At 40.4% G+C, this 24,166-nt stretch overlaps 1 protein-coding gene and 2 long non-coding RNA genes across 3 annotated transcripts in view; all 3 read left to right on the top strand.

Annotated features, from left to right (window-relative positions):
* The first annotated feature begins 170 nt into the window (after positions 1-170).
* On the top strand, positions 171-2,788 carry LOC146596748 (uncharacterized). The gene is made up of 2 exons (XR_014895675.1): positions 171-1,022; positions 1,992-2,788. It is a non-coding gene; the product is annotated as an uncharacterized LOC146596748 (long non-coding RNA).
* Positions 2,789-8,121: 5,333 nt separating this feature from the next.
* On the top strand, positions 8,122-11,258 carry LOC146596747 (uncharacterized). Its single transcript, XR_014895697.1, has 3 exons — positions 8,122-9,043; positions 10,780-10,961; positions 11,184-11,258. It is a non-coding gene; the product is annotated as an uncharacterized LOC146596747 (long non-coding RNA).
* Positions 11,259-23,697: 12,439 nt separating this feature from the next.
* The window catches only part of SYDE2 (synapse defective Rho GTPase homolog 2), a 36,908-nt gene continuing 36,439 nt past the window's right edge, over positions 23,698-24,166 (top strand). Inside the window, exon 1 of the mRNA XM_085303498.1 lies at positions 23,698-23,774. The gene's annotated coding sequence lies outside the window, so the exon portion shown is untranslated. The remainder of the gene's footprint in view (positions 23,775-24,166) is intronic.

Here is a 24,166-nt window from a genome sequence, read left to right as displayed (position 1 = left end):
GCCGGGCCGGGGCCTCCCGCGCGGCCGGGGCCGCGCTCCCTTCCCTCCCCGCCCGCAGCCCTGCGCTGCTCCCGAGCCGGGCACCCGCGGGCGGCACGGAAAACCCTGCTGAACGCCCCCGCTGCCTCCGGAGGCTGAGGCGGACCTGACTTGTTCCCGAGCAGGTAAATTCTAACGGAGCTTTCCAGGAGGTCGGCCTCGATACCAGGCTGCCCTGTGGGCGAGCGCCCATCGCTAGGGGCCTAGCTGTGGTCATTGCATCTCTACTGGCGTCTGGGGGCTTGTAAGGAGGAGCTTTTTCCTGTTTGTACTTAAAACATTCCAAATTCCTGAAAATCATCTTGTGTTAAACGTGTGTTAAGCGTGGTTTCTTTTTCTCTCTCCTTTTTGTGTGTGATATGGAACCTTATTTGTTACTGGAGGGAGGAACAGTGTATTCACTCTGCTGTTGTAGTGCAGCAAATRCTTAAAATACAAAAACTACAAAGAGATGAAACACACAGGTGGTTTTATGTGTGGAACTGAGTGYCTGAACTTCACAGGAGATTGTTTAAAACCACTAAGGTTTGAAAARTTCAGTGCTTAGGGACACAGTTTCCAGGAGGTGGTGTTTGCTGTCCCAAATAACACGATGCTCCTGTCTGCTCTGTCTCCCGTTGCTGCGGCTTCCTTGCGCAGTCGTGGCGGGAGACGGCTGTGCTTTGCACAGACCTGTTTCGACTTTTGCAGGCATAAAAGGAGGAGTTGGTGGTAGCAGGTCCTGTGAGTAATTCRTGACTGGAGCATCTCCTGTCCTGAGTTCAGAGGAAAGTCTGTCGGCCTCTTCTGCCTCCGCTGCTGCTCTGGTCAAAGCAGTAGTTGGCTGCGGTGATGGGAAGTGACCTCAGTGTGTGTATCCTGGTTTTCCTAGGAAGGATTGAAGCTATTCTCTCTGCTCCATCTCCGTTAGTAAGAGCAGCAGSAGGGAAAGAGGAAAGGATCCGTAAAGCTTCAGTTATTTAAAATCAACAGGTTCARTCATGGTAGGGCTTGTTTAAGAAAGAACATAGTGTGGGAGCTTCCTGAAACAGTGCCGTCTTGACACTAGATGTAGATGCATTTGAACAGTGGGTCAGATTCTTTTTAAAATGATTGCAAAACTTTGGGGGGAATTAACTGTGCAAGTGACAGATTAATTAAGAAAATATTTATTGTGCTTGCCATGTTTTAATCATGGCACAAGCAGTAATGATAGTCTAGAAGATACAGAATTCTGACATTCTGTATTTTCTAGACTAAATACTTTCTGACAGGAGGGAGGAGTAATCTTTATTTTAAAAATTACTGAAGAACAAGAGTAGCCAATGACAAGTGAGAACAAAACCAGAAATAAAAATTCTGAGCTTTCAGAACATATGATGATGTTTTGAGTCACTAGTTGCCAGCAAAGAAAGTTATAAACCTCTTACAAAAGGAGGGTTTTTTGCTATCTTGACTTTTTTTTTTCCTTTCATTCTGGATGTTTCTTCCCTGGGCAACTTTTCTGGTTTGCTCCGTCTGTTTTGTATGCTCTTCCTTTGTTTTCCTTTTTTTYCCCYCCCTTTAWGCTTTCTCTTCTCTTCACCAGCTTTCACCCAAAGACTAAGAAGATAAATTGTTAATTGATCTTGGCATTACTTCCTGCTTCTAAAATGACTTTTTATAGCTTTTTATCTTATCTACATAAACACTAATTTTCTTGAGGAGATTCTGTATTCCTCAATTGTACAGGATATGTAGGTCTTTTCTGAGTTGTTCTCAAATGGTCTATGGTATTCCAGATAATTAATTATTCATATTCTGTTCATATATTTTCCACATACCAAAAATGAGGATGATGTCAGTTCATACTACTGCATCTGTTTCCAGTAGTCTCAGATGTGATTAAGTTGGTCATTGTGGGATGAGGATGATGGTTAGGACAACAATTTTGACTTTACTGACTTTGATTAATACTGTTTTTTTATTTAAAGATGATGAAAAAGATGATGAACCAGCTTCTGCTAAGAAACGTAAACTAGATTCTGGGGAGCAGACAAAGAGGAAGAAGCTATAAACAGGACCTGCTTCATTTGGCCAAAATGAGAATTTCAGTGAACTTGGATTTCGCTGCTGGAATGGGAAACAAATACATGTTTACCAAATTTCTCTCTCCTATCGAGTAGGGAATTTTATTTCTGTAGTATGCTTGCTTTTTTGAAAGCACAAAATTAAATGGACAGTGTTGTGATAGAAACTGGTCTACTGAAAGAAACCTTAAACCTGTTTATTTAAAAAAGATCTCTCAAGACATTGCAATGGATACTTGTGCTCATGCAGGTTATAGGGCTTTGTGGTGTTTTCTTTATCAACAAACCAGGTAACCTGTGGTATGAGCTGTTCTTGACTGACTTTTTCCATTGTGTCAAACCTTTTATAAAGGAGCATAAAATAAAGATTCATAAAGTATTGTACTGTGATGTGTTTGAATAACGCTGTTTTGAAATTTATATAAAGACTGTAAATACGTCACTGGAATAAAATTACATTTGAAAACATTTGCAGTGTAACTATTGCATTGCATGCTTAATGAATAGATAGGATGAATTCTTTACTGTATATATTTCAGTGATGCATTTCTTACAACTCAGCAGATTCTTCAGGGTTTTGTTTGTAATGAATCTACAACTATAAACTGAAAGAATGGACTTACAAATGAAGTTTAATATTAGATAATTAGTTTTGTTATGTGGTCTGTATCAGTGAAACATGAGACTAAATGATCCAAGCAGAGCTGGAGCACTTATGGTATTCTTTCTAAAACTGAGAATAGCAGCAAAATATTTACTTGAAAAAAATATAACAAAGCTGAGACACAATCTTTACTGACAAATTGTTTTTACTTCAGTAAAAATTCACTTAAGGACTTGGTCTTTTCTTGAAGTTGAATTTGCTGAATTTATGATATGCTGCTGGACTTTTGTGTCTGTATGGGAAAAAATACCAGCAAAATTGGGGTGGGGGGAGGTATTTTGAAATGGAAGCTTTTGTTYGTTAGGAAATCTACAGTGCTAACTAGGCAATGCACATTTTCTTATTCTCTTCCTGTCTTGGAGCAGTTTTCATTTGGCAGAACAGATGCTTAATGTAGAGCATTCTCTATGGATATATTCCAATGTAATGTTAATTTTTTTTTAAAAAAGTGATTTTTTTATAAATTCTTTCAAACCTCAATATAGAAAAATATATTCATTTTTAGTGGGTATGAAGACAGCCTTGACAGTGTAATAATGCTTTTCTCTTGTTCCTTCTGTACCTGCAGACTCTACAACCATGCCTTACTGATTTCCCTGCTGTTGGACCACTTCCATGATACATTCCCCACTTCCCTGTGCAGTTTGGAAGCAGTCAGACAATGGTGGTTGTACACAGCTAAGAGATTTTATGCCTCACGCATAAGATCTCTTTCTTCTAGCACAAACCAAAATATCTAACACCTTCATCATACTGAGCTGCAAGACTAGGGAGCRTGTCAAAGGCAAAGCTGATGAAGTTAGGTGCTGTATCCGTTTACAGTCTCTTGAAATGTGCCTTCAAGTTAATGCCAGAACCAGAATAAGCTGCCCTCTAAGTTGCAGGGGGAAAACTCTCACTGCCTTAATAATGATCCTGCTTAGTGGAATCAAGACCTCTTCATAGTGGTCATATTTCTTTGTTGCTGAAGCAGGGGTTTTCCTAGATGCAAAGTCAGTGTGTAGGTGACAATTTAAGAACTGTGGAGGGCTGCTTCTTCTTCAGCTGAGAGACTATAAATGCCTGTGCTTCAATTTGTCTAGACTGCCAGAGTAAAATTCTCCCTGATTTAGTAATTGTATGTGGTAGTGATGAGTAAGGGTGTTCTCTTAAAGGACTAGCTATCTCAGTGCGTCTAATGCAGCCTAACAGCATCCTCTTCAGGAAGTGGGTTGTCATCAGCTGCTGTTGTAGGGGCTCTCTAGGTATTTGTTTGAGATCAAATAATTCCTCTAAGCTTCACCTAGAGGAAAAGGAAGGATGTCTTTCCCGGATTATTGAACATGAAGTCTCTGAATGAGAAGGTTCACTCCAGTCATTTTTTTTTTCTGTATCTGTAGTCCTAATATTGCTGGGATAAGAGTGCTAATCTTCAGAGAAGGTGGCAGAAGACTGCTTATGCTTCTTTGTCAATGGGAATGCACTTATACTGTAGCCAACAGAGAGCTGGGGGTAAGGAGCAATAGCAAGCTCCTATTCCGTTACGAAAATTGGATACTGGATTGGTTTCTTGGGTATTCTGCTTTCATCCAGTCAGCAAATTGCACCTTTTGGCTAGCAAGATGCTTTTGAGAAATCTGCCTCTACTACCGAGTATGTACAGCGTTTATTCCAGGTTTACGTGGGATGAATGGTAAGAATTTTTGAAACTTGAGGGACTCAACGTGGAGTGCAGGGTTCAATGGATTTGTCTAATTCTCAGGTCTCATAATAGTATGCCTGTTTGCTACTGAAGTGCTACTTGAAGACCTTTACAGCCAGAGCTCTGGAAATAGGGTGAATTCCCACGATTGCCATGACCAAGGAGGCTTTTGTCCTTGTATTGTTTGCTCTGCTATTCTATGTGGCAGCTCTGGAAGTTACCATGCTAATGACTCCTTTTGTTTTCAGATAATATGATATATGTGGTATCCAGTCATCTTGAAGTTAACACCATCTGATACTCGGTTTCCAAGGAGAAAAGCAGCATGTCTAATCTGAGAGAAGAATGATTAATTGTATTATTTACAGGTTGAGGAAAACTGCATTGTAAGCAGTGGCCATGGGTGCTTCCCTATTCAGGATAAATCATGAAAGCAATTATGCTCCTTTTTTTAAACAAGGCATCTGAAACAACTGCAGGCTTTGTGAAAGTCTGTCTGAAGCTGAGTTGCTTTGGTGGATGGATTTTGTTGCTGGATTTTTTTTTTTTTTTTTTTTTTTTTTTTTATTTGGTCAGAGGTGCTTCAATGGGTAGGCGAAGATGATGAGAGAAATGCTAGTGTTGTGGCCCTGAGAGAAAGCAAAATGTTTTGGATAGCATGTGCATTTTCTGTGAGTAAATGAGGTTGCATAAAATAAATGTTTTGTTTGTGCCATCRATGACTAATGCAAACAACTACAGAACTGCCACTAGTGGATAAGTGGTAAGGTCTCAAAAGGAAATTGAGGTGTAAGAAAAGAGTGAGAGGCATTTGGGGATAAAATCTGTGGGGCCAGAGCAGAGAATGTTTTTTTTCATGTGTGGTTGCTAGGACTGCACTAGGTCTTAGTCTGAGAGGTCTTAGTACTTTTTGGCACTGCATAGTTACGGTGCAGCCTCTTCTTGGCCAGGAGACGTGCTGCTGAACATATAACTGCTCATCTTGCCTCAGGTGCTCCATCGCTGAACTTGGTAAGTAGATAACCAGCAGCTGGATTATTGTGGATATGAAGCTTCTCCCAAAATAAGTGAAACAGGAAAGGTTGGCCAGCCTTGATCTCTAATGGAGAGCAATTGCAGCTGAGCTATCTCCTTAAGAAGAAAATCTTAAGGAGAAGGGTGGTTACAGAGTAATACAGAAGTCTTCTGGCTATGGATGTGACTGTTTGAGAGGGCAACTTAAGATATTTGCAGTATTYCTTGTTTGCAGTTCCTCATGGCCCACTCTGAGAGAAAATGGCTGGAAATACAGAGAAAAAGTTTCTAAAAATCAGATTTCATAGTACAGAACTTTTAAATGGTATTTAATTCAGGGCAGTGGGGAGGCAGTACTAAGCCTAGGCAGTACTAAGAGGCTATTTGGAAGCAACTGAATAGAGCCAAGTAGAAAATAGCTAAGAGCCAGGAGAAGAATAAAAGGAGAGGAAGCCTACTGAATTTGCTGGGGATCTCTGAGGTCTTATTCAGATRTAATAAAAAGCTTCTAAGATAAACTGACAATAGATTAAATTGTAAATAATCATCTGGTGTTGGGCTTCTAGATGAAGATCGGTGATAAAGTGTCCATAGTATTCATAGCAGTGAAGCAGTAAAATTTCCAGGCATGGTTCAAGTTCCCCAGTAATTCACTATAGAAGGAAGCAGCCACTATCAGGAAAGATGTGTTCCCAGTAAGCCTTGCAATTACAGGAGTACATCTAAAACAAAATGGAAAAGAGGATTCTAATCTCTGCCCTTTTTGAATGATTAGGAGAAGTGCTGCTGATTTACAAAACAAGAATTGATGGTGGTGGAGTACTTAAAGGAAGCAGATCAGTTAAACAGGAAGGAATGAACAATATGGAGAAGATTTGCTCATTTATTTCAGAAGTAGTAGAGGGAAAGATATGAAGCTGAAGGACAAAGCTTGATGGAACAAAAAACAACCTTGCAGGTTTTCTTTAGATTTGGGCAGATCATAATGAGACTTGGGCTGTGCAACAGGGTCTGTGAAGTGTATGAGTAAACTTAGAGAATTTTCTCAGATCTAATTTGTAGGGTGTTTTTCCTGCTATTTGTTTCTCTGTTACATATCATTAACATCATCGTGTCTGATTCATAAAACCAGTGTAACATCTTCCCCATTTGTAGATGGGGGTGTATGTTCYGTATCACTGTCTCCTCTTTAGAGTCAATTCAGGGTAAGCTCTTTTCTAGTTAGATTTGTTTTTGAATATCTGAGTTATCAGTTTAAATTTWAAGTTCGCTTATGCATTTCACAGATCCTGTTGCACAGTCAAAGTCATAAAAAAAAATTTTGTCAAGGGTAAGAAAACAGTGACTTGTGTGGCAATTAATTTGCAATGAACATACTGTGTTTCTTTCCTCCAGATGCTGACATAATACCAGCTACATAAAGTAGATTTCCAAGAAAGACARCATAGTATAGAAAATTCTCATCAGAATAAAACTACCAACTGTTTAGGATAATGGCTTTCATGGCAGGCAGTGCTTCATCTGAAAAATGCTAATGGAGAGATTGTTGCAAGGCGTCCGTCTGTTAGCCTGCTTGTTGTTCCTTTGCGATAGCTGGATGCGTACTAACACCATTGAAGAACTGATTCATTTACAAATGTTTGTGATAAGCTTAAGACTGCCAATCTGAAATTGAATCCAGGGAAATGCAGCTTGTTCCACAAAGAGTAATTTATCTTGAACCTATAATCAGTGGAGGAGGAGGAATTTTTATCGACATAGAGAAATGGAAGCTGTGTGGAGTTGGCTGACTCCCTACTTTCTCTGATGACAGAAAGCCAATTTGCTAGTTTGCTATGTTGCAAAATCATGGCAGAACGTGGATGGAAAGAGATAATGCTTTCAGTCACTGGCGGGATACAGTCTGGGATTTTTTTCATGCTTGAAAGGCTTTTGTGACTGTTTCTGTCTGAGCCTGCTGATTTTTCTAAACTCTTTGAATATTGGACACAGATGTTTGTGCTTCTGATTTTTATGTAAGTTTGATGTGAGAACAATATAGGACTGTCTTTAAAGGGCGCTAGCTGATTACAACTAAAGTATGAGTTCTTCAAGATAAATTACCATACTGCTTGGAAGAGACTCTTTGCAATGGCTAAACATGTGCAGCATTTTCATTTTTGAGAGACAGTGCTCAGTTCTGAAGGGTAGCTTTTCAAATGCTSAAAAAATCACAGCACCACGATTTCTTAGACCCACACAGGTCTGAGCACAAATACGGTAATACTGCATGCCTTATATAGGTAAGCTTGTTGAGAGGATATTTGCTGTAACGATGGGTGGAAATGACTGCCCAAGCATGGTCAGTCTCTTTATAATTTATAAGAGGGTAAATGTTACAGACTAAAAAGCTTTGCAAAGAGAAGACKAGACTGGGATACATTTGGAAAACCCTGTAGCAAATGCAGTCACCATATTAAAGAACATGATGTTCCATTGTTGCCAGAGGTTTCTGGTTGAATTGGCTAAGGTAAAGTTTAAAGATGACGAAACAAGAAGTAGAGCTTAGCTACTAGTTCTGGGAGTTTGTCAGAATTTCAAGATTGAAACAAAAGTAGAATTTCTGTAGAGTGCAAGGCTGGCAAAATCCAGAAAAATTGCTGAAACTAGTACTGTGTTTTCACTGCAAAGAAGGCTCCCAATGAGGCAGTCATGAGAATCTCAGTGAACAGTTCTGTTCTTGAGACAAAATTTTGTGGTAGCAATGGACTATTTTATAAAAGCTTCAAAGTCATACAGTGAGGAACTAAAAAGCAATGGGAATAACTGAGAAACAGAAATTTTAGTAAGCCAGTTCTTCATGTTTGGAGGCTCTGAGGTACTACGGATCGAAGAGAGTAACCTTGTATGCATAGAAGTCTGCAGGGTTTGTTATTGGCAGAAAGGCAGAAAAATTGATTGGACTTCAAAAACAGAGTAGTGCCAAAGGGGTTGGACTGGGTTTATGCTTCTGGTTCCTTTGAACTGCTTTCTTCAGGTTACTTCTGAAAAATCAGGAATTTAGGGGGGAATCTAGGACATGTGGAGCTGTATTGGCAGAAGAATGTAATGAATTCAGTGAAAGGAGATAAGCATTTCTAGTCTTTATCAAATAACTTTATCAGTGCTCTTCATTTAGAAGATGAAGGACTCTGCGTCTTTAGAATGCTTTCATCTCRGTACCTTCAAAGAGAAATTGGGTCTGTGTTTCCCTGTGGCTGTGAGCAGCAGGGCAAGTACTCTGTTTTGCTGCCTTCTAACAAGATGAACCTGTTCTGTGGAGCAAACACTGATTTCCCACCTCTTTTGCTCAGCTTCTACTGTCTGCTTCTTATCGTAGATGGATTCATATGGAAGCAAGTACAGAGTGTAATATAGGCTAACCCCAGGACAGYGTAGTGGGGAGTTAAAACCGACACAAGAGTTCTCGTGAGAAGATTAACATATTCAGAACAAAGGAAGAAGAGACAACTAAAAACCCCACGCCAGCAGGCTCCTAGCAAAAGTGGGCAAACCATCCCTTGGGAAGCAGAAAATTGCCCAGTTCTGCTAAGCTAGTAACTTCTCTGACACATTATGGTAAGAGATGTGAAAATGTGACACATTATGGTAAGGTTGTGAAACCAGACTAAGTGATGTGAGAGACTAATTTCGCTTGTAGGAAGGAACACTGCTACTTAATAAAGACCTAAAGAAATCTTTATTTTTTATGAAAAACTTTTCTCTCTGCTAAGGTTCTGCTCTAGAAAAATTATCATCATCTGTAGTACTGAAAGTATATCTAAGGGAAATGCAGAAATTATTTCCCTATGATTGACAAAATCGTAATTTGTGAGACTAAGAGCTTTATATATTGTCTGAAATGTTCCAAAGAGCTGTAATATTGAACATAGTTTGAGGTTGGTGATGGCAATGRCTTGTTTAAAGACATCCTGTTTTAGTAGATAGTTAGGAAGATTGATTTTTATGCAAGATAYAAGATTTTGCTTACCGTTAGTGACTTGTTCTCACAGGAAACTTTGTGCATGCCTCTTGGATACTTGGAAATAAGCTGTATCTCAGTGAAAGTTGCAAATAAGTCATATTTTTGAGATTTTTCACATAGTAGTGAAGTAGTGCTTACACCTTACAAAATTAAGTTTTTCAAAATATCTGCATAAAGCAGCACATAGACTTACATGCTATAGAACTATTTATTATAACATGAATAGATTCCTTGCATTATTTTCTTGCAAAGCATAACACACACACATTGACACTTCGTTTGTAATATGAAAAAAGTGGAATCTATGTTATTAAATTATTCCGATGATGATGAAATAGGGAGACTTAACTCACACAGATTGTATATATCCAAATTCAGGGCTTCTTGAATGGTTTAGGGTCAGCAGCAGATACTGGACACATACCTTCCCCACCTCCTGCAGGGCTTTTCCTGGCTTTTTGCGACCTCTGTGGAAGAGCTGATGTGCACAGGAGCTGCTAAGTCATACAAGCATCATGTAGCTGGCAGAAATATGCACTGCTGCTTTGGCAAAATTGCCCAACAGACCACCATGCAAACGAAGCAAGTAGCCCTGTATATGTTCRTTAGATTTTCTGCTCTGATACTCCACTAGAGGGTGCTTTTGTTAACTGCTAACATAAGGGCTGATTTAATTAGCGACACTACATACAGCTACAGACTCTGATTTTCTTTGGTTCAGCCTAATATTTTACTGAAGTATCTCTTGACACAATGCATCTATTTTGGTTGCTTTCCTGATGCCTCACTATGGATTTTCTTCATACTACCAAGACTTTTGAAGCTCCTTTTGCATTTTACATTTGAAATAATTTTTAATGATGTCTGATGAGTTACCATAATCTCTCCTCCTTCAAAAATAATTCTTATGTTGATTAATCACAATGAAAAAATTATTTGGCAAACACAATTTTTGTCATGTATTTTGTCTGGAATGAAACAGTAAAAAGCACTATCAAAACCAAAAATGGTTAAAAATTGTACAAAACTTCTACTTAGGAAAAACTAGTTGTTGAATTTCAAAGTTTCTAACTTAGTGGAGAAGCCTAAGAACAAGGATTTTATTGTCCTATAATTGAAACACTAGTGGTTGGCTTAAATTTAAGTATACTTAAAAAGCTGATTTCTGCAGAATAAGACTGCATAAGAATTTGCTTTGAAAAGTTCAGTTCATATAATTTGCCACTGTATCATGAGCTCCTTGTTTTACTARGAAAAAATAGGTATATTTGTAACTTGAGTTTTAGGCATCAGTTTTATGTCAATTTTTAAAAATCCTTTTCTTTCACAGAAGCTTACAAAAATAAGGCTGAAATGGGCCCTTGCAGTGATCAGCTAGTCCATCTGCCCACCCTGGGTCGGCCAGCCACAGCTGCCCCAGACCTGGCTGCTGTCTGCCAGTTTTCAAACAGGGCTCCTTCACTAGAAGGTAGCAGTGAACGGCACTGCGGCTCTTCTCTTCCGTTTTGCCAGGTTAGTACAGTAACACGTTGGTAGCAGTCAGCAAAAATATGTAGTTGAATGAGAGGATGAATAACCTTCTCCATTCTGGAAGCATGTAACCCTCTCRTGACTGTCAACATTTTATAGTTTTGTGTTTGTACAGAGCAGGAGCTCCTACATTAGCATTTACACCTGTAAATAACTCAATATAATCACAGTTATAAAATGTGATATATCTCATTTTTTTTCTAGGTTATTTGTCTRTGGCAAAGCCAAGGAAAAACAGTTAATGCCATTTTTTTAAAATTAAGAAGTTCTAAGTTAAATGACAAAATTACATCAAGAGATGTAATTGCTGAGGGCAGTTTGCCTGGTCAGAACAACCTGGTAAAGCAGTGCATCCAGGTTTGCTTGGAGCAGACTTTGCTGAGGATTGTGTTCCTGCTGCACTCAGATGACTCTGGATAGGATTTGGTGCAGTTAAGCTGCACAGTTCACTCAGAGCCAGCTAGCCCTTAAAACCAGGCTACTGTGAACTGAGCATCCCTTGTGGTAGATGGAAACTCTACTTGAATGGTAACTACAGCTCAATACATGCCTGCCTTGTCTACTGGGAAGCATTAACACTGGGTGCTGCAGTCTTCTTCATGAATTGCTCTGAACCTCAATGTTTAATAAGTAACACGGAAAAGCTTAAATGAAGCAGTCATTTTTACATTCAGAATCTTTTGAAGATCTTGATTTTTATTTCTCCTCATTCTGCAAAAGTTCTATCAATTCTAATAGCATTACACAGAARTTAGTGTAAGAAGTTGTAACAGTTGGCATTCATTCTCAGGAAAATCTGTAGGATTTGCCATCAGTGTTCTGTTTATATCCTAGGTTGTGCATATACGTTTGAACTTTAAGAACCTGAAATAAATGGCTTTTGGGAAACTGGCTCTTCTGGTACTTGCTAATACATTTTAGAATATCTATTCCATCTTGAAAAACTGTTCATTTTTCTGAATTATTTTTTTTCTGGATTGTATTGCATATGGTATTTATTTGTTAAATAGGTAACTTCAGTTTTTATTGCAGAATAAGCAGGTTAATGGACTCTCCTTGTCAGTGCTGCAGGGTTGTTGAGAAGCTATATATGATTGAAATGCTTCAGTTTGTTTCTGGTATCATGCTAAGGCCACTCTATCATCTGGAGCTACATTTACATTACATTAGTCATTTGGCACAATAGGAGGGTGTCTGTAAAGTGAAACCGTCAGTGCTGTGGATCCCACCTCCACACTAGGTGTGTTTCGAGGATTTTCTTTGAGCTGGCTCTACTTTGGTCCCACAGACCCAACAACCAGCAGCACTCTGAAAACCAAAGTGGAGTCTACAGTGATGACTGTGAGAGTTACTTAAAAAGCACACTCTTGATCCAAACCAAAATACTTCAGCAGTCACACCCTGCCTGCGCGAGGAGTGTTGCACGCTCAGAACCAGTGTGTCTTCAGGACACACCTTCTTGCCAAAAATGAGCCTCTCTGGGAAAAACACAACTGTATGCTAATTGCATGTGAAGCTTCARCTTTTGGTAGCATGTCAATATTGCMTTCTGRATGTAGCTTTTTTTCTCACTTTAGAAGATTGTTTTTTTCCCTATTGATTGATTTACTCGTTCTTATATTAAGTTCAGGGGATGGTRGAGAATGAGAGTTAAGCTGATTTTAAGCACTTATTATTGCTTATGCATTGTTCCCAGACTGTTAACACTTCCACTTAGAGGTACATCACTCATTCCTGCAAGAATTTGTGTGTRACTCTCATGTACATGAATCTTGGCTATCTATGAATCTCACTAAGACCATTGAAAGTCTGCTGTATAGGAAGCTAAGCTCACATATTTACTGTACTGGGGCCCTAGCACTGAGCCTCTGCTTCTTGATGGGCTGAAGCTTTGCTGTGCTTCTAACAAGGGAATAATCAAAATGATTTGTGTTTTTTACTCCTAGAAAGAATGGGTCTTTTTCCCCTCCCTGGGCTTTCTTCTCAGGAAAACCCACCAGAATCTCATTTTAGCAAGTTTACAACAARTTTTTTGTTGTTGTTGTTTCAATATATTTGTTTGAAAAGACGAATTTCTGCCTGAGGACATGCTCACCATTTGGGGCAAAGTGGAGAGAGAGAGATGGATCATTTCCAGCTGCTCTTTGCTGACAGGCAAGAAGAAAAATCTACTTCAGATAACATTTGTGAATGTATTTCAAAAATACCCTTCTTATACACACACCTGACAGGGAGAGTGCAGGCCAGTACAACTGGCATTTTTAAAGTGCCTGTGATACATAGATTTGCATTGTCATAGCTGCATTGCTAAGATGGAGCTCACCCCTGCTAGGCTGAAAGGCTTTGGTGCTTCTCTCCCTGTATCCCGTTCCCAAGCAGAGGAGGTGAATGTGTCTTTTTCAAACAGAAGTATGGAGGCCATGTTCAATGTGCTTTAAATTGGAAAATGACTCAGTGGTGCTTGCTTTGAAGTGGAATGGGACAGATAAAAATACTTCACCTTTTGTTTGATACTTTGTTTATGTTTCCTGATGGGTTTCCTAAATATTGCATGCTAACTGCTGGTAAGGCTTGGCATGGTGAGTGATCGGTAGTTTGACAACAGCCTTCTGGGGAGCAGCCTGGATTATAGAGCAGGGAGAGCTGATGTCTTGCGTGTTACCTGAGACAAGAAACAGTCGGAGAGTGTAATTTTGCATTAGCTGCCTGTTCTTCATGTGCTGCATTTTGTTTTCCTGTGGGACACAAGCAAAACTTAAGTTACCAGAATCCTTGCTGCCTTTGCAGGTGCACAATAAATAGATACTTACTTTGATACTGGCTCTCTTGCCTGGTAGTACTCTTCAATAACTCCAACACATGCTTCTTAATGGTGCAGGCTGGGAATCGGCGAGTGGTGCGACATCCTGACATCTGGAAACAACAGATTCTTCTTCAACCTGCACTTATCTTTAAGGAAACAGCAGCTGTGATTTCGAGCCCTGGAAGTGATGAGGCTTTTGTCCTTCAGCAGCAATGGAAGTGTCTCCTTAGAAGCAATCTTCCATTATTTCTACCTGCACCAGCTGTTGTCTTTCTGAAATGACACGTGGAACTGGAAGAGCAATCAGACTGGAGTGCTTTTTTGAGTCACGGACTATTTTTTTATTCAGTGGGTGAACTATGGAGGGTGGCGGTCAGTGGAATTGCTATATATTTGTGCAAATTGAATTCTAGAGACACAGGGTTCAATCAAAATGATCAGCTACTGTAAACCTGTCTCCATTCAGAGATTGCTTAGATGCAAGGCTTTAATCAGATGGAAGATGCAGTTAAAGTAAYGGTGAAATACTTTGAAAGCTGTTTATGAGTCAGACAAGTCTAAGAGACTCTGATGTACAAGGAAGGGGAAATATTTCAGTTTTCCTAGGTTCAGATTCACCTATTTGTTGCCTTGTTAGTGTAAGGGGGGAGGAGGTGAATTTTTAAYATCTGTCAAGGACTCTTGAAATGCATGCTGCTGTTCTTGCATGTATTTTTAATGTCAGAAATTCAGCAGGTGCAAAAAAGTGCTCAGGGCTAAGCCTTTGAAAAGACTCCTGAACACTTGCATTTCAGTTGTCCCCTGCAGCAGCACAGAGTACTCTGGTGTCGAGGCTGAAAAACCTTGTACAGTACCGAGGGAAAGGGAGGCTTAAGAATAGCAGCACAACAATCTGCACCTAATCTACCTAAAAGCAATACAGTGAGCRATGTAGCATATGTTTCCAATACAGCGAACAGCAAGAGATGGTTTTGCTTCAGTGCAGTAGCAAAACTCCAGGCCCTGGAGCTTTACTGAGAAAACCTGTCTGAGGCCTAAGGAACGATATTTGAGGGTCGCAGTTGTGCACTTAAGCTCTAGGTCCGTAAAGTCCCACTTTAGGCACGTAAATCTTTATGGAGCTCTGTCATGGTAYTCGCCCCCAAACCCTGCAGTAAACTCAGATATGACATAGTAAGCGAGGATAGTGAAGAGAGAAAGAGATAAAACTAGGGGTGCAGAGTACAGTTCTCTGTTGTTATTTAGGTAAAGCAGACAGATACCTGAGGGTCTTCGTTAAGCGCATTAGCTGTTCAGGAAGGAAAGAGTGTTGGTTTGGAGTTTTAACCRATCTGTTGTGGTGCTTCAGATGAAGGCAAAGTAGTGGGAGGAGATGACTCCAAATTAAATTTTGAGTGTTTTCTTTCAGAACAGGATGGTGATAGGAGGAAAGACTGGACTGGGAAAGAAAAGGAACGCTACAGTTTGCGTCATTAAAGAACAAAAATGTACAGTGCAAAACAGAGTCTTGACTCTTAAGGTGCTAATGATCTCTAGGTGTTAAAACTCTGAGACTTGATAATATAGTTTATAAAACAACAACTTTATCGCATTGGCAACATTACTTAAATGAATTGACAATTTTATGGATGTTTTGTAGAGCAATCTAGGAGGGATTCTTTGGTATTTTCTTAAGATTTTTTCCCCCCTAAATACCTATCAGGGAACATTTTTGAAAACATGAAGAGAAAGATCCCATAAGCCAGAYTTGTGGTATTTAAATGTTAATAGCTGAAAAAGAAAGGAAACTTCTCTCCTCTTCCCCTCCTCATCTGCACACTCGCTCGTAGGACTCTCAAGTGCTTTCTTGCAGACTGCTGGTGGGATTCACAAAAAATACTCCACATGCTTCAGAATCTGGTAAGCTATTTTGATATTTTAGTGATTTGCATCAGTTTTAACTTTTTACTGATGATAAGTGAGCAGTGTCTCCACTAAGGGCCTTATTTGACTGTTTATTTTAAGTAATCAGAATGCAGACTACAGAACAGGTGAGTGGATTACAGCTGCCCGTATGTGTGTGTCCATCCATCTGTCTCAGATTTTCTWTCCAAAAGCCTGCAGATTTTGACTTGCTAGTAGTTGCCCAGACAGGGTCCTATCTGTCACGTAATTACACAACAGGTCAGATCAGAAAGGCTGCACAGTTGTAATGGGATCTTATCACATAATTTAGCCTGGATACTCAATAAACAGTATGCATAACTGGAATGTGCTGTTTGGAGATACATGTTCCGAAGGGAGGGTAAAATTGGCAGCTTGATTTGACTTGATTTTTTTTTTCCTTCGTTGTTGTTCATGAAGCTAGAAGCAACTACACGGTTAAAATCTGTTTTGTTGTGTTTGGTTGGCTGATTTTTATTTTGAGAAGGAAGAGGTAATTTTAGTTCTTCAGAACTAAATGTTAGATCAAAATCCTGGCAACTGTTCAGGATAAATGAATCCTTACAATAAAGGATTTTCTGTCATCTTGGAAACATAGTTTCAAAAAGCAAGTTAGAGTAATTTTATTTTCAGCMTCAGCCCTTGTCCACCCCATGCCAATTCTGTTTTTACACTTAGTATATCCTGTTTAGCTGTGTTTCACTTCTGTATAAACAACAGGGGAAATTGCAAGACAAAACTGGGAGAACACCAAAAATGACCTTGCACATGGTGTTTCAGAGCATGAAACCTRTATTTGGAAACACACAAAGTTAAACTCATTCAAAAATATCTTGGAAAAATCTTTTATTTTAGATTTTAGAGAAAGCTGTAAAAAGACCCCCCAAAAAGGAGAAGTTTAATTTTAAATATTTGCTTTTATGTACCGTCAAATCTTTTCATTATGGAGAAGAATGTGGCATTTAGGAAATGTATTTTAGCAATAAGGAAGTTTTGGGGAGAGGGGAAATTAAACAAGGAATAATCCAATTTGAAATATGGATGTAATCTGGTAAATACTCATGGTGCTTCAGAGTCCTCACGATTGTGATACCCTTCTGAAATGTGCTGTGTTGAAGTGTTGTGAGGCTTTGTTATGAGTGTTACACAGCTTATGCTGTGGCATGGCTGGAAACTCAAGTAATTAGGGAAGAGATTAGGATAAAGTAGTGCTTCTATCCACTAAAGAATGTAAATATTTTGAATATTTTCAGTAGCTCGCACATCTCAGTAAGAGATCTATCTGAAGAGTACCCTTACTGTGAGGACCCACTAGAGAAAGCACGGGAACCTTTGTAGGTTCTGTACTTGAAATTACCTGAGGTAGGTGGACTCCCCACAGAAAATAGTTGAAAGTGAAAAGTAACTTGATTTTAAATTATTTGAAAGAGTAAATTAAACTTGTTTAAGTATCTTTTTTTTTTTTCTCCAGGTAATACTGCTAGAAACCCAGAGGAACCCGTGCAGGACTGACAGACGGTGCCAGGGTCTCGCGTCACCTTTCTGCTGGACTGCAGCAGCCTACGCTGCCTGTTGGGCTGCRTGGGGCTGGATGCCGCGTGGGACCGTGCTGATGTCTTAACAGCACAGCAGCAAAAAAAGCCAAAGGTGTATCTTTATGCAGCACATTTTATARGTATATTACATAATTCAAAGTATATTACTGTGAAGAATGTCTAGTTTTGTGTTTAAAATTGTACCATAGATATTTGTGGCCTCAGCGAAGTGTGTAGAAGAGTGCTCTCTGCTGACTCCGTGGTGACCCCACTAGCCAACAGTACCCCGCTGCTGGGCACCAAATAGCCCAACCCCGCCTCTGCTGTCCATCGCTGCTTGTTCACCTCTACTAGGCAGTGTCCACAGATGAGTAACTAGATACTTSCTAGTTAGCCTGGACTTCATGGTTGACTTATAATTTGTTAATACAACTTATTTAGTATATAATATATATTTTATTAATTTAATTATTTAATGCAGTTACTATATGCTATCTTCTCCTCAAATGCTATAAATAGCAAACTCATTGGTGTCTAGTTTTTCTGCCTGGTGGCTTTTGTTGTTGTTGTTCAGTAAAAATTTTGTGTTCTGTTCTAATCTTGCTCTTCARTCTAGCTGAGTTTGTTGTACATTTTATGCTATAACATGTACTTCATGTCAACAAAGATAAGGTGGCATTTAAGATATGCTTAGAGGATTCGTGCCGCAGTGGAGCAGGGGGAGTGTGGGTGACTGTCAGCACTCCTTCCATTCTAGGAGTGTTTCATTTTTTTTTTTAACAGTGACAGTGGATGAAGCTAAGAAGTCAAGTACTTAGCTGAAATTAGGCAGACTGCAGTGTCAATGTCTGCACGTGATATCACCAGGCAGGAGGCTACAGCTTGTGATCCAGAGAAAAAGGTGACATTGAATTACTCACTGCCTTGAGCCTTGCAGTGCACTTTGAGCCARGCAAATGTTGCTCAGTTTAAAGTGAAACAGAATTCAAGTCCAACAATAACCAAACAGACAAACCACACCAACACTGAGAAAGGACAGAGAGTTTTCTACAAGTGTGAACACTAAGCAAGCACAGGACACTAGTAGGTTTTTATCCCGATACATCTCAGAAGACATGACTAGACAGAATAGGTGACTACCATTTGGGTTATATTTTTATAAATACTCCCAAACCATATGATCAGTTGAACAGTTGAAATAGTAGTAGGACATATAACTTGAGATACTGAAAACTTAATTGGCCTAAATATGAGCAAACAAGATGTGTGGTTAAGGGAGCACAAATGAGATTATTACTATATTTTTCATCTTTGTTTTTCGGATGCTATCATGTCTTCCAATATCATCTTATAATAGAAATTACCAATTAAAAGAAACTTGACTATGCTACCTTCCCATCAGCTGCAGCACTTTCTGTCACTCCTTGTTATCACAGAAATGTGAATCTTAGGAGCAAGCTGTCAGCAGAGAGTAAGCAGCCACCCTGGCAGGTTTGCAAATGAGGGACTTTCCATTTCTGAACCAGTAGGATCAAGTACTACACTTTGCTGGCTTGTTGCTGACTTTACAATGCAAGAAAGCCTGTCAGGTCAAAACATGTGCTCCGTAATTGCTGGCCTATACAGGAAAACTTCTTGCTCCTGTAAAATGCAGTTTTGCTTTGTTCTATATGATAGATACGCTCCAGGAGATGCAAAATTATCTGCAGGGTTCATCTGCATAGCTATACAAGAATGCTTTTCTAGTTTTCGGTCACTGTACAGAAGCAACCTTGTTCAAATTCGAAAACAATTAAGTATGAGCACACGAATGCATGCAAAGACTTAATTTTAATACTTTCTTAATATCACCTTCTGTTTGCTCCTTTTGACACACACACAATGGAGAGAAAGAAATGAGTATTTCGAATGTAGAAAAACATATTAAAATTCCATAGATATCTCTGCAGCCTGAGGTGGTATTCTGGGTTTCTCAGGCCTTTTTGTTTTGTTTTGTTTTTTGCCTCTGCAGTGTAAAGGATTAATGTCATGAAATGACCATATGCACATATGTAAAGTTATTCAGTAATAGTTATTTAGCTTACATAGAAGAGGAAAAAAAGACGAGGTGTTCAACATGTGAAAGTCATTGGCAGATTTTGCCTACAGGAACAACATCTATTGCTTAAAATTGAAGAYTATAATTATATATCTTTGATGCATCCCAGTGATTATCTTAAGTAACATACTTTAAGTACAGCACAATATATACAGACCTTAAAAGGATCAGTGTTCCAATTTAAGGACCTTTCCACTTCCCCCTTTAAATGTTACCTTTCTTTTTACAGCATTTTAGAAGTCCTTCATACTTTGCTCTGACCTGAAACTCAGAGTTTTGAGGTTGATGATTTAAAAAAGAATTCTAAGGGTAGAAGCAGAAGAAAGGAACCTAAAGCAAGTGGATTCTCCTGAAAACACATTTATTAAAGCTCTTACTCCATTCCTCCATTTTGTTAGCTGTTAAAAGATGATTGGAAACCATTCAAGATATTTTTCTTAAACATTTTTCTTAAAGTGTTTAAGTCCTGTGCGTTTTTTAAGAAATATACTTGCATATGCAGCAGTTCTCAGAACCATATGCCTAGCAGGATTTGTGGTCGGTGTCCCTTGCAACTTCTTGTGGGCTGCTGCGTAGATGGACCGAACGTTGGCTCTACCAAGGCTCTGAATGCAAGCTCGCACAGCGTTCCTGTGCCAGATGAACAGGGAGTGCTGCGGGACACAACTCAAACTTTACAGGTCCTGCTGTTTAGGTGGGATGAGATTCACAAATGGGACATTTAATTTAGTTTGGATTAATAGCTGAGTATCAGCAGAAACTGACTGATGGCAGCAACTTTGTGAAGTCACAAGGCTGAGGACAACAGACAGCAAWCAGAATTCTACTTATTCCTTCTCTTTCTACACCAGAAATATCAGGGGAAAAAAAGCTGTGTTTGGGACCATCTAAGCCTCTTGGGTGCCTTTCCTGGTCAATTCAAAATATGTCTGGGGTAACAAAGGTATGGATAACTGCAGTGATGTCTGCATCTGAGCGAGATCAGATTTTCGGCAGGCTGGAGATAATACTGAAGGCTCTTTGCTGTGAGATGTCTGGTAGAATTTCATAGGACTTTAATTTCAGTCCATTTTGATGACAAGAAGGCAGATATTTTCAGTAGAAAAAGTACTCGTGGATTTTACTGGGCCATCAAATGCCTCCAGCTCCCAGCTGTCATCAGCTCCACTTCAATCTGATAGTTCTCAATTTATCCCTCTGCCTGTGACAGATCTTGACAGAATAAAGATACCGATTTGTTAGGCTCTGATGAAAAGGAGACCCAGGGCCTCATTTACATTTCCAGACACTTTTAGTTTTACTTGCATCAATGAATCTCATTGAGGTAAATAGATTTTTGCATATTTACATCCTAAATTGATATTTAAATTAAAAATACATATTATAAGGTTTAATATGCTACAGAAGATAAATATTCCCAAATTATATTAAAGCAGTTCAAAAACAGTGAGTTTGTACAGGAATGAATGCCTGTGCATTCAAGAAAGCCCAGCTTGAACATATTTGCTGAGGCAGACCTGATCTCTGAAACTGTCAGCAAGGCTGTAAAAGGTAATTTGTCAGTCTTTTGTAAGGAGCTGTTTACTGGATAATTTCATTGTTCAGATGTATCGTTGCCGAAATATCGCTACCTATGTAACAGCTTCTTTGCCAGAGATATCCTCACCAAAGCTTTTTTTGCTTTTTTTTTTTTTTAAAAAAAACTTTGACTTTTTTGCTTGTGGCAGTCATTTACAATTCTCATGTCATATTTGCAGAACTCATCAGCTCAGAAAAGGTTGAGTAAGAAGTTGGCAAAATCTCACTCAGTACCTTGTTAATGAAAATACAGTTTAAAACATTTCTTTTTGTGCCTACATAAAAATACTGCTTTATTTGTTTAAAGTCATCCTGTGCTTAATCTGTACTAAATATTTTCAGTCTCCTACTATGTTTCTTCAAGTTGATGCAAAGCTCTGTTCCCAGTCTGTTGAAGTAGCTTTTACTTCTTGTAGAAGGTCCAGGAAAAAGGATCACRTTCCGTACCGTGTGCTTGGCATCACCTGAACAAAACAGAGTGAGTGGAAAACAAAAGCTCAGCTTTGAATCTTACTCCACYAGCTCAAGTTAGTTCTAGCCAGATCCTTAGTGTTATTTTATATGTAGATTTTGTCYCTGTGTGTGTGATATCAGTGACAATTCCATTGGGCAAATACAGGCTGCATAGGGATTAAAAAAAAAATCTAGCTGCCAACAAGAAAAAGTGCTTTGTAACCACACTTTGGAATGGAAACAATTTTTAAGATATAGATCAAACTGTGTTTATAGWCTCAACTATTGGCAGCTTTTCATTGAGCTATTTCCTGTGTGCCTATTGCATAGAGCAGTAATCTAAATGCTTAAACTAACATTTAAAAACCTACTGAACATGAATAAATGAATGAATAAAATACTGTGTGAAGCAGCATGGATGATRTTGAATTTTCTTTCATGCCCATAGATAATTCTCGTGGGAGAATCCTGAGGATGTGATCTGAATATAAATAGTCACTCTAGCTAGTACTTCCTAATAATAATGTTTTAATTGCTAAAAGAAAATATCCAAGTAACAACAACAACAAMAAAAATCCAGAAATGACATCTAAAAARGAGAAATTTGCTACAAGCTAAGTACAGTCAACAGTAAAAAGTGATTATTTGTCTGAATTACTTATCTAATGCACAGGTCTGATATCCCGTAACATGCTGTAAATCTGCAAGTGTGAAGATCACAGTCAAGGTAAGTTTAGGCTTTCTTTGTTTGCTCAGTTTGAAATAGCTGTGTTAACTTTTTCTTTTAAAAGTACAGAGCTCGCCTATTGGCTATTCTGCATCTTTTCAGTGCTTTTTATGGGGCAGATCTTCTAGAGTTTAAATGTTTGCCCTTTGCTTTAGACACACATTTGCTGGTGGTGCAGCTGACCTACTGATAGCATCTCAACAAGGTTGGTGTGGTTGGGATGTGGTGGCTATRTAGGATTTTACCAGAGAAATCATGGGCGTTCTGCTTGACTGGAGTTTATTCTTTATATCCATGCCGCACCTCCTCTAGGAAGGATGGCAGCTCCAGTATGAGACAAGGTTTAAAGTCAGAGAGTGACTTAGGCTGGACCTCTGGAGGCACCTGACTTGAGGAGGAGCAGCTTACGTGGGGTTGCTCAGCCAATTTCTGAGGGGAGTCCGCAGCCCCTCTGGGCAGCCTGTCTGACTGTGACACCAAAAAAAAACCCCACTCAGACATATTTCTATTTTTCTTTGACTATAACCTTGTAAATTAGGATCACAGTTACAAAAGGTGTAGTTATAAACTTAACTTTATATACTGTTCCCAGCCTGAAAGTCAAAGTAGAGGGTGAAGGATTAACCATTCAAACAGATGAGGCAGCACTGGAGTTTTCCTCTATTTGGGCCCTGAGCACTTGTAAGAATACAAAAATATAATTTTGAATCAACATGCTTGAGATAGAAGCRTTAATTTTATACAATAAATGCATTGTCAGCAAAGTACTGGCAGTTTTGTTTTTATGCATTTCTTCTACACTGCTTTGGACCGGAGACAAGCTGGGACCGAGACGTTGTGGTTGCAGCTGGCTGGGGAGAAAGTCCCAGCTGCTGTGACGCGGTGGTCGCCGGCGGCAGGACCCCAGCACCTGCAGGGATGGCGCCTGGGCACCCCACGCGGGATTTTCGGCTCGTTAGCTGTACGGCAGTGAGCATYGCGGTCCTCAGCAGCTGCTGTCTCATCTTTCACTACCCCCCACCAAAAGCATCTGGGATGGTTTTGCATCCTGTTCCAAAGCTTGTACACAGATGATTTCCCAATATATATCCTTAAAGGAATGCAAATATTTTTAAAAGGCGGCATGGCAAAACGCCAAGTCAAGCTGCAGAAATGTGACCTGGTAATTATTGTAGGGTGTGTTTTAGATGGAGAGAAAATGCATCAACTACTCTAATGGCTTTTTACATTGCATATATGCAGACATCACTGCTGAAGATGTCACACCAAAAAGTTTAAATTTTTTAATCTAATTTTGTTCTCTAGAAAGATTTAGTTTCAAATGATCCAATGATTAAATCCCCCTCCCTCCCAAAAAAATTGGTGCGGAAATACGCGAACGTGCGCAGTGCTCGCGAGCCGCAGCCGTTTTCTCCCGCAGTCCCGGGAGCGCTCGCAGCCGCGTGGGGTCCTGCCGCGCGGGGCGGGCAGCGCGCGTGGAGGGGACCGCTCGCCGCGTCCCCCGGCCGGCGTCTGCCGCGAGGCCGCGTCGCACGGAGCCTCCGCGGAGCGGTCCGGCGGCTGTGCTCTGCGGAGCGCCCCGCAGCGACGCCCGCTGCCCCGCTGCCCGACAGACGCCGGGCACGGAGAGAGTCGTTTGTAGCGAAGCGAAACGAAGGAGACGCAGCGCAGGCGCTAGGTAAGCGAGGACGCCTCGGCATCTCATCGTCCCGAGAAGTCCGCCACACGCCCTCCCCCGACGTCGGGTCTGAAGGATGCGAGCTCGCCGCGAAACCCGGGCCTTCCCGCGCCGCGGCGGCCTCAGCGCGCTCTCTGCGGTGCCCCGAGGCCGCCTGCGGCCCCGCCGAGCGGCCTTTCGGCCGGGGGAGCAGGGCCCGCAGCGCCGCGGCCAGCCCCGTCCCGCGCGGCCGCTGCGGCGCTGCGCGGGGCCGCGAGGGCCCTGCCGCAGCGCGGGGCCGCTGCCGCTCGCCACCCTCGAGAAAACGCGCCGGGCAGCGGCAGCCTCCACCGGCGCGGCGCGGCGCGGCGGGCAGTGAGCCGGGCGGGGGGCTGTTTGGGGGAGAGGAGGAG

This window comes from Rhea americana, unplaced genomic scaffold, assembly GCF_003343005.1.
Source record: "Rhea americana isolate MKP2758 unplaced genomic scaffold, rheAme1 scaffold_2, whole genome shotgun sequence".
NCBI classification, from domain to species: domain Eukaryota; kingdom Metazoa; phylum Chordata; class Aves; order Rheiformes; family Rheidae; genus Rhea; species Rhea americana.
Note: the sequence above shows the minus strand (reverse complement) of the source record. Positions and strands in the feature narration are given on the sequence as shown.